Source organism: Adiantum capillus-veneris, chromosome 24, assembly GCF_014529385.1.
Source record: "Adiantum capillus-veneris isolate H3 chromosome 24, ASM1452938v2, whole genome shotgun sequence".
NCBI lineage: Eukaryota > Viridiplantae > Streptophyta > Polypodiopsida > Polypodiales > Pteridaceae > Adiantum > Adiantum capillus-veneris.
Window position 1 is genome coordinate 80,940,705 of NC_140954.1, and position 13,964 is coordinate 80,954,668.

Consider the following 13,964-nt stretch of genomic DNA (forward strand, 5'->3'; position numbering starts at 1 on the left):
TTATGGCTTCTCAAGCACGCACTAGTTTAGTATTCTATAGTGGAATTGTGTATGGCTAAATGTTTCATACCACTTTGGTGGTGGTAGACTTATTCTCTCAAGGACAAGATAGTCCAACCAACTTTCATTGAATGGTGATAGTGCAATAAGTGGATCTAATGCAATATGCACTCTCTTTCCTCTCAATCACCTCATAAGCAAGGTCATTGTGAAGTAAAGTTTGGGTAATCTCACTGTAATTTGGTAAGGTGAAACTACTCTTTCAAGCGAGAAAAGATATTTTGATATGTCAAATAGGTTTTTGTGCGATAAAAATGCGAGTTTGAGGCTTGATGAGCAATTTCAACACCCCCCGCATTAAGAGCTTCTTTCCATGACCCATATTACGAGCGTTTAAGTTCCATGACCCATATTAAGATTTTTTTTGAAATTAACATGTTTTTGTTGGGGTATTGATTTCAACCATTTGCAAAGAATTTGCAGCAAGCTATGGTGGTTGCATTATTTTGTGATTGCGTCACTAAGCAATACCAATCGTAGAGGGAAACGAAGGCAATTCATGTGGTATATCAATCCAAATTTTTGTCCACCATAAGGGTTGCAAGTAGCTATGAAGAGAAAATTCTTGCACGAGACCTAAATTTGAAACAATAGCATTGCCTCTCGATTGTAGGCTCCAACAATTCATACATAAAACAAGGGCATAAAAGACAATTCACCAGTTAATAAGATAATCAAAGTTTGTTACGATTGCATGTTTTGTAAGGAGATAAAGAAGTAGCCTTTGAAAATTGGATTGAGGGGAAAAAGGAGCTCACTTTATACAATGTTCACATTTTATTGACTTTGCTCATAGCCAAGATTGTGTCAAAACGAGATTCATCTTTCTCTAGACAATATTATTTGGCCACTTTGGTCAAATTTAAAGCATCAAATTTTTGACAAGGTTCTATCCTATAACAAGACTTGTCGGGCATTAGTTGTGAGTAGCTAATGGGATCACTAAATTGAAGTTCATCACATACAATAGCGTAGTAAGAAAACTAAACAGTTTTAGCTATAATGTCATTGTGACAATGCTATTGGGAGTTTGGATGCATGCTAGTTGATGTTTTACCAACTTTTTACTTTCCAAGGTTCAAGACATGCTTAGGTTAGTATTACTCACAGGCAATTAGCTATTTTCTTATGGAAAATTTTTCTCTGCTGGTGGGTAGCCACTCGCTCTTCCTCCTACATCATTGGCAATGCTTTATTCTTTGCAAATTGGGACAATAGTTTCCCGAGTACGTTAGTAGCCCAAGGGGTATTTACTTAGCTCTTTGTTGGGTTCTTTAACATGTAAAGGCATCTCACATAATAATTATGGACTCAAGTCGGATATCAAATACTCATTAATATAATTTGTTAACACATCTAGGAAGTGTAGAATGAATCACTTCAATCAGGGATGTAGAAGTAGTAGTAGTGCATGATGCGTAGTTCATTGGGGGTTGTTGTAACATTTAATGGTCTAGTAACTTGTGTGTAGCGGAAAATAGCATGAACATAGTGAGCATTTCATTAGAATAGCTTCCTAATCAGAATAACAAGAGTGCTTGGGTGGAGAGAGCAACAAAAAGCATAACACCTAGTTAGATAGCATGAACAATACTTCAAAAGAAAGAGAAATTAAGAAATTGACAATAGTTGAGGACAGGATTTGCATGGAGCCGGTCCCCCCTCCAAAAGGCTTTGTATTATGGTTTCTCCCATCAAGAAAGACATTTTACAATACAATTATTTGTTTTCCTTCAATACTAGCTAGTGCAATGAAGATGGAAAATTCATGCACTACGCAGAACACTTATCAAACACAACATCAATTCCCTCACGGTCTCAGACCCAAGACCTCACACACCTTTGAAGATGGTGAGAGCTAGTGGGGTATGAGAGTAGATTGAGAGGAAGAAGGAGTATTCTTACGAGAAAGATGTACATCTCCTCACATAATCACTCATATTAGCATAGCTTAGCTTAGTAATTAGCAGGGTAGAGGAGATGAGCATGCATTGAAGCTTGGCTCTTGGTCGGATTTGCATCACACATCCAAGAGTTGTTGGTGTAGTCATCCCTTCTCACAAGCTTGGAGTAGGTAGTAAGCTTTCCATTAAAGCTTAAGAAGGAGAGAGAGTCTTCTTTGCTTCACACATGAGATTGTGTGAGTGTGTGTGTGATAATGCCTTGCAAAAATCAGCCCCCTCTCTCTCTTGGTCAACCCCCCTTGCTAAATGCTCATGCTACAGTCCTATTGGGCCTCCCCAAGCCTAGCCAATGGAAATTAAGCAGCATAAGTGATAGCCTTCTGACATGTGTCCCCCTTTCCCCTTTTGTGAGAGCTTTAGGTAATTATTAAATGCAACTAAACTCTCATTGGACCCCTTTGCCTCCTGGCCAATAGGAATCAAGCAAGCCATTGGGTTGTTGAATGCTCATCGGTCCCCTTGGGAGACTGTCCAATAGTCTTCTAGAGAGCTTAATTCTTATTGGTTTTTTTATTAAGTGTTTTTAAATTAATTAAACTAGATTTACTATAGCCTAATTCTCATTGGTCCACCTCCATGGCCATCCAATAGGATTTGAGTACACCTAGTAGGCATCTGGCCTAGGGAGCTGACATGTGTCTCTCTTTCCCCTTGTGTACAAATGAAGCTTGTGAGTGTGTGTGGGTGTTTCTCTCTCATCCCCTACTTCTTGGGCTCGCCCCCTTCTATGTAGGGCTTGACAAAGACTTTTTGGGACACACTCAAAGCATCCAATTCCCCTAATGTTTGACCTTTGGACACAACCTTTGAATTTTGGAACCTTAGCATTTTGGAAGTCTTAATGGGCTGAACCTTAGGGTCTTTTGAGCCCATTGTTGCACATAGCTCTTTTGTAGATGGCCCCCCTTTTGGATCCCTATTTTCCCTCCTTTGGATCCCTATTGTGGCCGGTTTACTAGCTTAACCAATATTCTAGCTTTTTCTCCTCTGGCACTTCCCCATATTAAATGATCAGTTTAACATGAGTAAATCTTTTAGGAGAATTAGATATTGATTGTTATGACATTACCTCTCTCTTGAAATCATAGTCATCCTCGACTATGGGGTAGAGAAGATAAAGCATATTCATGAGTCCTTTTCGTAGCGGGTAGAGGATCCCTAGGTTACCCTACGACATCGTTCCAAAATGGATGACTAGTCCATTTGGTGCTTGAGAGCCTAAGCTGCCACAAGCATGTCTGCACATTATTCCTATCAGTCTTCCATGGTAGAGTGACAAGCTCTACTTGGTGTTCGGGAGACGTCATCTCCGCAAACTTGATCTAAGCATGCATACTACTTCATTTTTGTGCACAATAAAGAAAAAGAGAGTCTTATAAGACAAAAACTTTGTTCATTTTAAACATCTGTACATTTGCTTACTCTAGGGAAGCATTTTAAGCATTGACAAGGTTTAGGTTATGCTTTAATTGTATGCCTTGCATCATCTAGCATCTGCAAAAGGATAATTCTTAAACTTAATAAGATATCGTCGGATAGTCTTACTGCCTCTTAGTACCTTGTCTTCATGTCGGAGAATGGACTCGGGCTGTAGCACCTCTTCTTGGTCCTCGATCTCTGGTGGGTCTTCAATAGTTGGTTCTTGAGGTGGCTCTCCTTTGTAAGGCTTTAATAGGCTCACATGGAAAGCATTGTGTATGAGCCAATGGTTGGGCAACTTGAGTATATAAGCCATCTCATTGATTGGCCCACAAATTTGGAAGGGACCATAGTACCTTTTTGCTAACTTAGCATAGTACTTTTGGTGTCCCATAGGATTCTTGCCTGTCGTGTGCCTTAATTGAGCCTTGGGAAATTTGAGTAAGACCCAATCATTTTATTTAAAGGCTTGGGCTCTTCAGTGCTTGTCAGCAAAAGCCTTTTGCCTTTGCTGTGAGATAGAGATAACATCCTTAATCTTTTGGAAAGATTCTTGTAGGTTTTGGCTATACTCATCTGCAAAGCGAAGATCTTCCCGTGTACCTTAAGTAGCAAGGGACCTTTTGATCTTCCCTCAATTACCTCAAAAGGTGCTTTTTCCGTGGAAGTATGTACAGTCTTATTGTAGACATATTCCACTAAGGGTAAGTACTTCTCACATTGGGATCTTTGATCTACTTCTGTTACATAGGCTTTTAGTAGATCGAGAATTGTTAGGTTAGCTATTTCACTTTGGCCATCCGTTTGCGGGTGATAGGCCGAAGAGAAGTTTAGCCTTGCTCCTAAATTCTCAAAGAGACCCTTCTAGAAATTACTGGTCATTCTAAGATCTCTATCCGACACTATGGACATTGGCAAGCCATGGTACTTGAAGATTTGTGAAATGAAGAGGGTTGCTGTTTGATGGGCTTTGATATTCTTTTTGACAGGAATAAAATGAGCTTGTTTACTGAACCTGTCTACTATCGTCCATATTCCCGTATTCCCATGGATAGACTTAGGCAATCCAAAGATAAAATCCATGGATATGCTCTCCCATTGTGAATTAGGGATTGGCAAAGGTTGAAGCAATCCAAGTTGCTTCCCTCTATCAAACTTCGTCTTTTGGCATACCACACATTTAGAAACATACTCTTGTATGTTTGATTTCATGGTAGGCCAATAGAAATATGTTTCAATCCCCTTTAGGGTAGAGTCAATCCCAGCCCTGCATAAGGAGGAGCATGAGATTCATACATTACTTTCTCACGTAGTGAGCTAGTAACGCATAGTCTATTGCCGTAGAGAAGATAACCATCTTGTAAAGTAAATGGTTCCTCTTTCTTCCCTAGTGCAAGGGCTGAAAATATCATCTCTAAAATCGGGATCAATAGCATACTCATCTATCATAGAAGATAGATCATTGTGAGTCGCTATGGAAACCGCATTCACTTTCGGCCGCCGTGAGAGTGCATCGGCTACTTGATTATGCTTGCTAGCAATGTGAGCAATATGAAAATGAAATTGCGAAAGGAAATTTGCCCACCTCATTTGTTTGTTGGAGAGCTTGGTCTGCGTCATGAAGTACTTAAGACTTTGGTGATCCGTTCGCAGAATGAAAGGAGTCCCCAATAAATAGTGCTTCCATGAGTCTAAGGCATGTAGAACTGCAAGGAGTTCCTTTTCATATATGCCTAGAGCTTGCTCAACAGGGTCGAGCCTTCGACTTTTATAGCCTATGGCGTGCCCTTCTTGAAGCAAAATAGCTCCAAGGCAATCACCACAAGCATCACATTGGATCTCAAATGGCTTTGAGAGATCCGGTAGAGTAAGCATAGGTTGAGAGATAAGCTTTTCTTTAAGCTTTTTGAAAGCATTGTTCTCCTTGGCAGACCATGTGTACCTAACGTTTTTCTTTGTTAGGTCATGTAATGGTCCTGCTATTAGTGAGAACTTTTCTATAAGCGTCTCTAGTATGCACACATACCTATAAAGCTTCTTAATTCATAAATATTCCTTGGTTTAGGCCATTCTTTTATTACCTCTAACTTTGATGGATTCATTTGGGTGCCATCTTGAGAGATAATGTGACCTAAATACTGAATCTCTTGTAAGAAAAATTCACTTTTCTTTCTATTAACATAAATTTTATTCTCTCGTAGAACTTGAAATATTACCTGGAGGTGTTGCTTGTGTTTTTCTAATGAATTAGAGTAGATGATGATATCATCAAAGAACACTCCAGTAAAGGTTCGATGAGGCCTCAACAGCTTCTCCATCAAGCGGTTGAATGTGGCTGGTGCATCAAGCCAAAAGGCATGACAATGTATTCGTAAAGACCAAACGTAGTGCGAAATGCGGTCTTTACAATGTCTTGATCAAATATCCTTATTTGATGATAGCCACTTTTTAGGTCAGTCCTACTGAAGTAGGTGGTCCCTTGTAGCTTATCAAATAGGTCTTCTACCCATGGAACGCGAAACCTATTTTTGATAGTGATCCTATTTAGTGCTCTATAGTCGACACACATACGATATGTGTCGTCTTTCTTTTGCACTAGTAGCACAGAAGAACAAAATGGAGATGAGCTAGTCCTAACCATGCCCTTCTCAACTAATTCATGCACTTGCCGCATAATCTCCTCTTGTTGAGCTTGAGAAACTCTATAAGGAGGTTTGTTAGGCGGTGAACTTCCTGGAAGAAGTTCAATTGCATGGTCATCATTACCTCGTTTAGGAGGTAGCTCACAAGGGATGCCGTCAATAAAGACATACTAAAACCCCTTGAGAAAATTGGATAAGTCTAATTCCTTTTGATTGTGTATATTTTCTTTTGCTAAAACATTAGGTTCATTTTGAGAATCTTTAACCAAAATCATGTACACGAAAATAGAGCTCTTTATTGACTTGTTGAAAGCTTGTGTATGTACAATGGGTATAGTGTTACCCATTTCCTTAGCATCTATATACATATCTTTTCCCTGAACTTAAAGGAGATTCTCCTTTCAAGGAATTTAACATTGGCAGCCATGCGATCAAACCATGGTGTCCCTAGGATTACATCCTCACGCTTGAGAGGAGAGATAAAGAAGTCCTCTTTGTCCACATAGGTTTGGACATGGAGCCTCAATTTCCCGATTAAGGGAGTGACTGAAGCTTCTTGCCCCTTGAAAGCACCGTCTGCCTGCAGGTAGGACATCTCCCATCTCGTAGGCTTGTATGCCTAGCTTGGTGGCCAACTCTATAGATATAAAATTGTGAGTAGAACCAGGGACAAAGAGAATAAAGCATCAGTTCTCTTATCTTTCCCCAAGCATGGCATAGAGGAGATCCTTTGTGGTGAATTTCCTCCTCTTGGATTTCGACCAAGGTAGCTCTAGGAGGTTCATGGCGGGTGTTCTTTTGGGGACAAGCGCGGTACGCATGCCCTTGTTACCATTTACATGTGGTAGTGATGTGTGTGAACACACTAGGACCACCGGGGCATTTTTTCCCTCTTTAGGAGGTCTTTTCCCCCCGAGCATTGTATATACGCCCATCACTCTAGGGCTATCTATCTTTCCATTGCACACTAACTAACACACTCTCTATTGTGTGCCTTGAGCTTCTTTCATCTTCTCCAAGCTGTGTGTGTTTCTCTGCAACCCTAATTCCAACAATTGGTATCAAAGCAGGTTACGTCCTCTCGGGCTTAGTCACCAGCTGCTCCAGCCCACGCCTGCTCACTTTCTCCGATTAGAGTGAGCTTTGGTAAGCGTTTGTAGGTCGACAAATATTTCGGGTAAGCTCGTAGAGCATGGTCTGCTTAGATTTTTGATTCGGGCTCATTTCGGCCTCCGTTTCCACTACAGGCAGGTCTGCACAATTTCGTCATTTTGTGCAAAATTTCTATCAGTGCCAATTTTTGCATAACAGGTGCCTTATAGTCTTCTACAGTTTGTGCTATATAGCACGTGTTGTTCCCGCTCCGTTTCTCCTATTTTCGGGTAGTTTTCACATCAAGTGTAGGATTTACTATGGCAGACAACAACACAGATGTCTTCAAGATGTTTGCTGCTGAGGACAGGTTGGATGGGTACAATTACCCTATGTGGGCTTATATGATGCAACACGTTCTTGTGTCAAAGGGCATCTGGAATATTGTGCAGGGCATTGATGTACGTCCTGGTTCTGAGGATGCAAGTGATGTTGAGGATGTTGCAGGAATTGCTGCAAGGATTGCTGATATTAGAGTTGTTTTGCCTACGACAAAATAAGCTCGTTGGGATATAAAGGATGCGCAGACTCATGCATTGATTATGTTGTCTATGAAGCGCACCATTGTTCCTCACATCCCTTCAACAAAATCTGCAAAATAGGCTTGGGATATTTTGATCGGTCTTTATGCAAGTCACAATGAGGCTAAAATTGCTTTGCTGCGTAAAGAGCTGGAGTCGAAGATTATGCATGAGGAAGATGATATGGACACTTTCCTTGCTAGTGTCAAGGATATCAATGAGCAACTTATTTTTGCAGGTGAAGTCATTTCAGACAGTTCCCTTGTGCAAACTGTTCTTGATGCCTTACCAGATTCTTACCAGACTTTTGCTAGTACTTGGAGACTTATGACCCAAGGAAATCCTGAAGTTGTCAAGTTTGATGCATTATGCACATTACTGTTGCAAGAGTCACTTTCTAGAAAAAACAGGACTAGACAGCGTGCAGTTGAACACGCTTTTATTGCTTCTCAAAGAAAGGGTGGTAAGAGCAATGCAGCCACTTCTTATGGTTCTGTTGCGAGTGGCAAAACTTTTGTTCCTAATGCTTCTGCTGGTAGCAATTCGTCTAGATATTCTGGTGATAAGGGCAAAAAGAATATGCGTTGCCATTATTGTAAAGCTAATGATCACTTGATGAAGCAGTGTCCTAAGTTGAAGGCCAAAGAGGCTAAGAAGAAAGAGGGTGGTTCCACTGCAAATGCTAGTTCCACTACAAATGCAACCATTGTTAAGCCTTCTGTGAAAGGAGATTGTGATGCTGATGTCGATGCAGAATGGGCTTTTAACGCAGAGTGCACTTACAATCCTGTTGTCCATGATGCATGCTTTCCAGTTGTTGCTGCACATTCACATGTAAGGTATTTCGACAGTGGTGCTACAAAGCACATTACCTCACATTGTGAATTGTTCACCTCTCTCGAGTCTGTCCCTCATGGAAATTCAGTCACTTGTGCCAACAATGCCTCTTATCCGGTTCAGGGAGTTGGAAAGATTGTGCTTACTACTGCAAATGGCAGTTCCTTCACACTTGTTGATGCACTTTATGTACCTGGGATCAAGAAGAATCTCTTGTCTGTATCCGCACTTGCTAGACTTGGACTTGTAGTCAAATTTGTGGATGACAGATGTACAGTTCATGATCTTAGTTTTGGTGATGAAATTGTTGTATCTGGCCTCTTGTGCCGTGGGCTGTATAAGCTCACTTTGTATGACAAGTGTGGACAAAATTTTGCAAATGCTATTGCAGATTCAAGGGCTATTTCAGACGCTATTTGTAGAAATCTGATATGGTTGCTTCTTTGCCACCTCTTGAAGCACCTGTCAAACATATTTGTGAAGGCTGCATTTTGGGTAAGATGCACCGTTCTAAGTTTCCGAAGGATGGTTCATGTTGGGCCACATGCAGGTTGCAGCTTGTGCATAGCGATGTTTGTGGGCCCATGCAAACTCCATTCTTGAGCAATTACCTTTACTTCGTGACTTTCATTGATGATTACTTCAGGCATGCATGGGTATTTCCGCTTAAAGAGAAGTCCAAAGTTTTTATGTGCTTCAAATAATTTCTGGCTATGGCTAAAAATGTCTCGATATGTACTATGGGCACCCTCCATTCCAATCGAGGGGGGGATTATATGTCTCATGAATTCAATGCATATCTGGCTAGTCGTGGGATAAAACACCAATATACAGTGCCTTATACACCTCAGCAAAATGGTGTTGCTGAGAGGAAAAACATGTCACTTACAAAAATGGCACGATGTATAGTCAAAAGTCAAGCTTTGCCACATTCTTTTTGGCTTGAGGCCATCATGTGTGCCACTTATGTACTAAACAGGTGTCCTACGAAAGCTTTGCAGTCTATTACTCCATATGAAGCATGGCATGATAGAAAGCCTTCTATTGAGCACATGCCTGTTTTTGGCTGTTTGCCATATGCTTTGGTGCCACAAACACAGCGCATAAAATTGGATGATAAGGCTGTCAAATGTAGTTGGTTATAGTGCTGAAAGCAAAGGTTACAGGTTGTATCATCCGCAAACAAAACGTATTCTCGTTTCACGGGATGTAGTGTTTGTGAAGATTTTGTTCAGCCCTTGCTGTCATGTACTAGAGACAATAATGTAAGCTCACAGGACATTTATGACACTTTGTTGCCTCTTTTCAGTGGTGGTAATACGAATGTAAGTTCCAATGAGGCAAATGTACAGCGTATGGGGGTTTCTGAAAATGTTATAGATCAGCCTATTACTGATGCAGATGTACCTGATGAGGAAAGGGCTGAAAATGAGCAGGCTAGAGGTATGCCAAAATGGCTGGTGCACACTTTGCGTGACAGTAAATTGGATGCACCCTTGTTTAGTCGTACTCGTTCAGGCTCTCGCCATGCATCTTATGCATCAGATTGTTATGCTTTGGCTGTGTCTAGCTTACATGATATTGAGGAGCCTTTGTCTTTTGATGAAGCACAAAATTCAGAAAATTGGATGGCTGCCATGCAATCAGAATATGATGCACTTATAGAAAATGACACATGGACTTTATGTGATTTGCCTCATGGCAAAAAGACCATTGGTACGAAGTGGGTTTACAAGTTGAAACGCAAGCCGGATGGTGAGATCGATCGCCATAAGGCTCGACTTGTTGCAAAGGGTTATGTACAAAAAAAAGGCATAGATTATGAAGAGACTTTTGCTCCCACTTGTCGTATGACTACTGTGCGTTTTCTATGTGCATTGGCAGCTCATTTTGGTTGGGATGTACATCAATCAGACATTGATACTACTTTGTTGAATGGTGACATATTTGAGGAAGTTTATGTAATGCAGCCTCTCGGTTTTGTCATAAAAGGACAAGAGGACAAAGTGTGCAGGTGTAAGAAGGCTTTGTATGGGTTGAAGCAATCTCTTCATGCTTGGTATGAGAAAGCTGACACTCATTTGGTTAAACAAGGCTTTCGTAACAGTCCAACAGAAAGCACATTGTATGTAAAGCGTGAGGGTGATGTACTTCTCATTGTAGGGTGATGTACTTCTCATTGTGGTTCTTTATGTCGATGATTTGTTGATCACTGAACCAAATGAGAGACATATTTCTGAATTTAAGGCTGATTTGAATGCTACTTTCAAAATGAAAGATTTGGGACTGTTGCATCATTACTTGGGTATACAGTTTAAGCAGTGTGATGGTGGTATTGCCTTGTGTCAGAAAAGTTACATAGAGACATTGCTATGTAAGTTTGGACTTGAGGATTGCAAACCTATTGCCACTCCCATGGAAACAGGTTTGAAGTTGAGTCTACATGATGCTGGCGATCCTGCTGATGTCACTCTTTATCAAACTGCTGTTGGCTGCCTCATTTATGTATGCAACACGAGGCCAGATATTCAGTTTGCAGTCTCACAGGTCAGCAAATTTCTGCATAGCCCAGGGTCTAAGCATTGGCAGGTTGTCAAGAGGATTTTCCACTACCTTAGTGGCACTTTACATCTTGGCTTGTTTTATCCCAAGGGGGGATCATTGCCGCCAAACTTACATGCTTTTTCAGACTCAAATTGGGCTTGTTGTTTTTACACGCAAGTGTCCACAAGTGGTTTTTGTTTCATGCTTGGCAGTTCATGTATATCATGGTTGAGCAAGAAGCAACCTACTGTGGCCACTTCGAGTTGTGAGGCTGAGTACAGGGCAGTCTTCACAGCTACGGTTGAGTGTGTATGGCTCAAACGCCTTATGGCTAATTTGGGTGTTGGACAGAGCATTGCCAACACTATCTACACTGATAGTCAAAGCGCATTGGCAGTTGCGAGGAACCCAGTTTTTCATGCTCGCACAAAGCACATTGAGGTGCATTACCACTATGTCAGGGAGAGGCTCTCAGCAGGAGAGATCATCTTAGCTTATGTGCCAACAGAGGACAACCTTGCAGATCTTTTCACAAAGGCATTGTCTCCTGAGAAGCTTGAAGCTTTCCGCAAAGCTTTGGGCTTACTCCCCTTTGTGGACTGATCATGTCCTCAAGGCATGGCGCTTCCCTTTTACTCATGTGCTAGCTCTCGTTCACCTCATCACTCCAGGGGAGATTTGTTACCATATACATGTGGTAGTGATGTGTGTGAACACACTAGGACCGCCGGGCATTTTTTTCCTCTTTAGGAGGTTTTTTTCCCCCGAGCATTGTATATACGCCCATCACTCTAGGGCCATCTATCTTTCCATTGTACACTAAGTAACACACTCTCTATTGTGTGCCTTGAGCTTCCTTCGTCTTCTCCAAGCTGTGTGCATTTCTCTGCAACCCTAATTCCAATATCCCTTGCTCACCGCACTTGAAACAGTGGTTATCCTTGCGATAACGCTTGAGCTCTTCAGGAGAGAGTATACTTTTGCCTTTATAAACTCCCTTCTCTTTAGCTTTGTTGGGGTTGCCCTTAGGAGACTTTTGGACATTGTCCTTCCCCTTAGGCTCATTGGAACCCTTGTTTTCCATGGGCTTAGAATTCCTTTTAGCCCCCGTTTGGAAATTGATTCGAGAGGCCACCATAGTATGGTGTATAACCGCCGATATGGTGCGTGGCCTTTGGGAGTTGATATACTCCGCCATTTCTTCAGTTAAGCCCGCACAAAATTGTTGCTTTTGATCTCCAAAATCCAACTTTTTGAAGACAGTGGCTTTGAGTTGTAGGTCCCAAAACTTGTCTACATATTTGTGAATGGATTCGTAAGGAGAGAGCTTTAAGCTTCGCCATTCAGTGAGTACTTTGTCTTTGGCATCGGTGGCCAAAAACTGCTTCATAATGGAAGCTCTTAAAGCTTTCCATGTTCGTGGAGCTTCACCATTGGCCCGTAGGCTAGACCACCATTGCCTGGCGGACCATGTTCATGGAGCTTCACCATTGGCCTGTAGGCTAGACCACCATTGCCTGTCGGACTTTTGAAAGTGCATAGCTACACGGCATAGCTTGGAGGACTCCGTGAAGCCCTCATCTCCAAACGCCACATCTAATTGTTGGATAAAGGCCAAGACTTTGTCCGTAGCACCAAAAGTGCCATCGTAGGTAAGGAAAGAGATGCTCTTCCCTCCCTCTTTGAACTTCTTGAGCTTGGATGACCTCTTCCATGCGGCATAGGATTTCCTATGGCCTCTTCTTTTTGATGGTTCAAAAGTTGCACCATCACTTTCTTCAGAAGATGAACAATTTGAGGAAGATGGAGAAGAGGGTGACCTCTTTCTCACCTTTTTCTTGCCTTGATCTTTCTTGTCTTCACCTTCACTTTCATAAGAGGAAGAGGATGAAGAAGATGGACAAGAGGGTGTTCTCTTTCTCGCCTTTTTCTTCTCTTGCTTTTTGTCATCCCTCCTTGAAGTATGGTGTGGAGAAGTATGTGATGGTCTTCTCCGTTTTGGAGGCGATGGAGAGCGTTTAGCCCGCCGTTCTTCGTGGAGCCATCTCCGCCGAAGTGGCGGGAGACTCACTTCTTTCTCGTTCCTTTGGTGGAGGCTCTTGAGTTGTCCTTTGAGAAGGAGATGCGTCATCAAGGAGAAAATTTTTGAGCCCTTTATAGGGATCCTCTTCTTCTTCCCGAATCAGAGAGAGACCTCTTTTGGAAGTCAAGCAAGGAGGCTTCCTAGGTGCTCTCTCGTCATGGTGGGGAGCTTGGAGAATCCCATGAGCACGAAGTTGCCGTTGCACTTCACTTTGGAGGGATGGATTGCCCATGGCTTGTTGAAGCCTAGAAACAAGATAGTTAACAAGCATCGGGGCATCATTAGTAGCTTGCTCATTAGCAAAATAAAAGTATTCAACATTAATTTCACTCTCTTTACTATTGTCAGCCATTGTAACAACTTTTAGGTGTAAATTTTTTAGGTGTACTTTGGCACTTCAAGCCCTAGTTGCTACTCCTCTTTACCCCTTTAGAAAAAGCACTCAAGCTACTGTACGCGTACCTCGAATACCATTAATTGCAAGGAATAGAAAAGAGGGTCGTTCAACACCAATACAACACCGGCTCCTGTCAAGCTTCTAATAGCTCAATAGTGGTTAAGCCGTAGGCAAGCCCCGTAGGACTCCACTATTAAGACCATAGCTCTCGACGGTGATGCCCCGTTAACTGCACAAAGGCAGGCGCACTACAAGGCTGAAAAATCCCTATTCTACTTACTCACATACAATTAATAGTACCAACCATTTATAGCTAGCTTGATGACCTCCCTTCTTGAGCAAGAA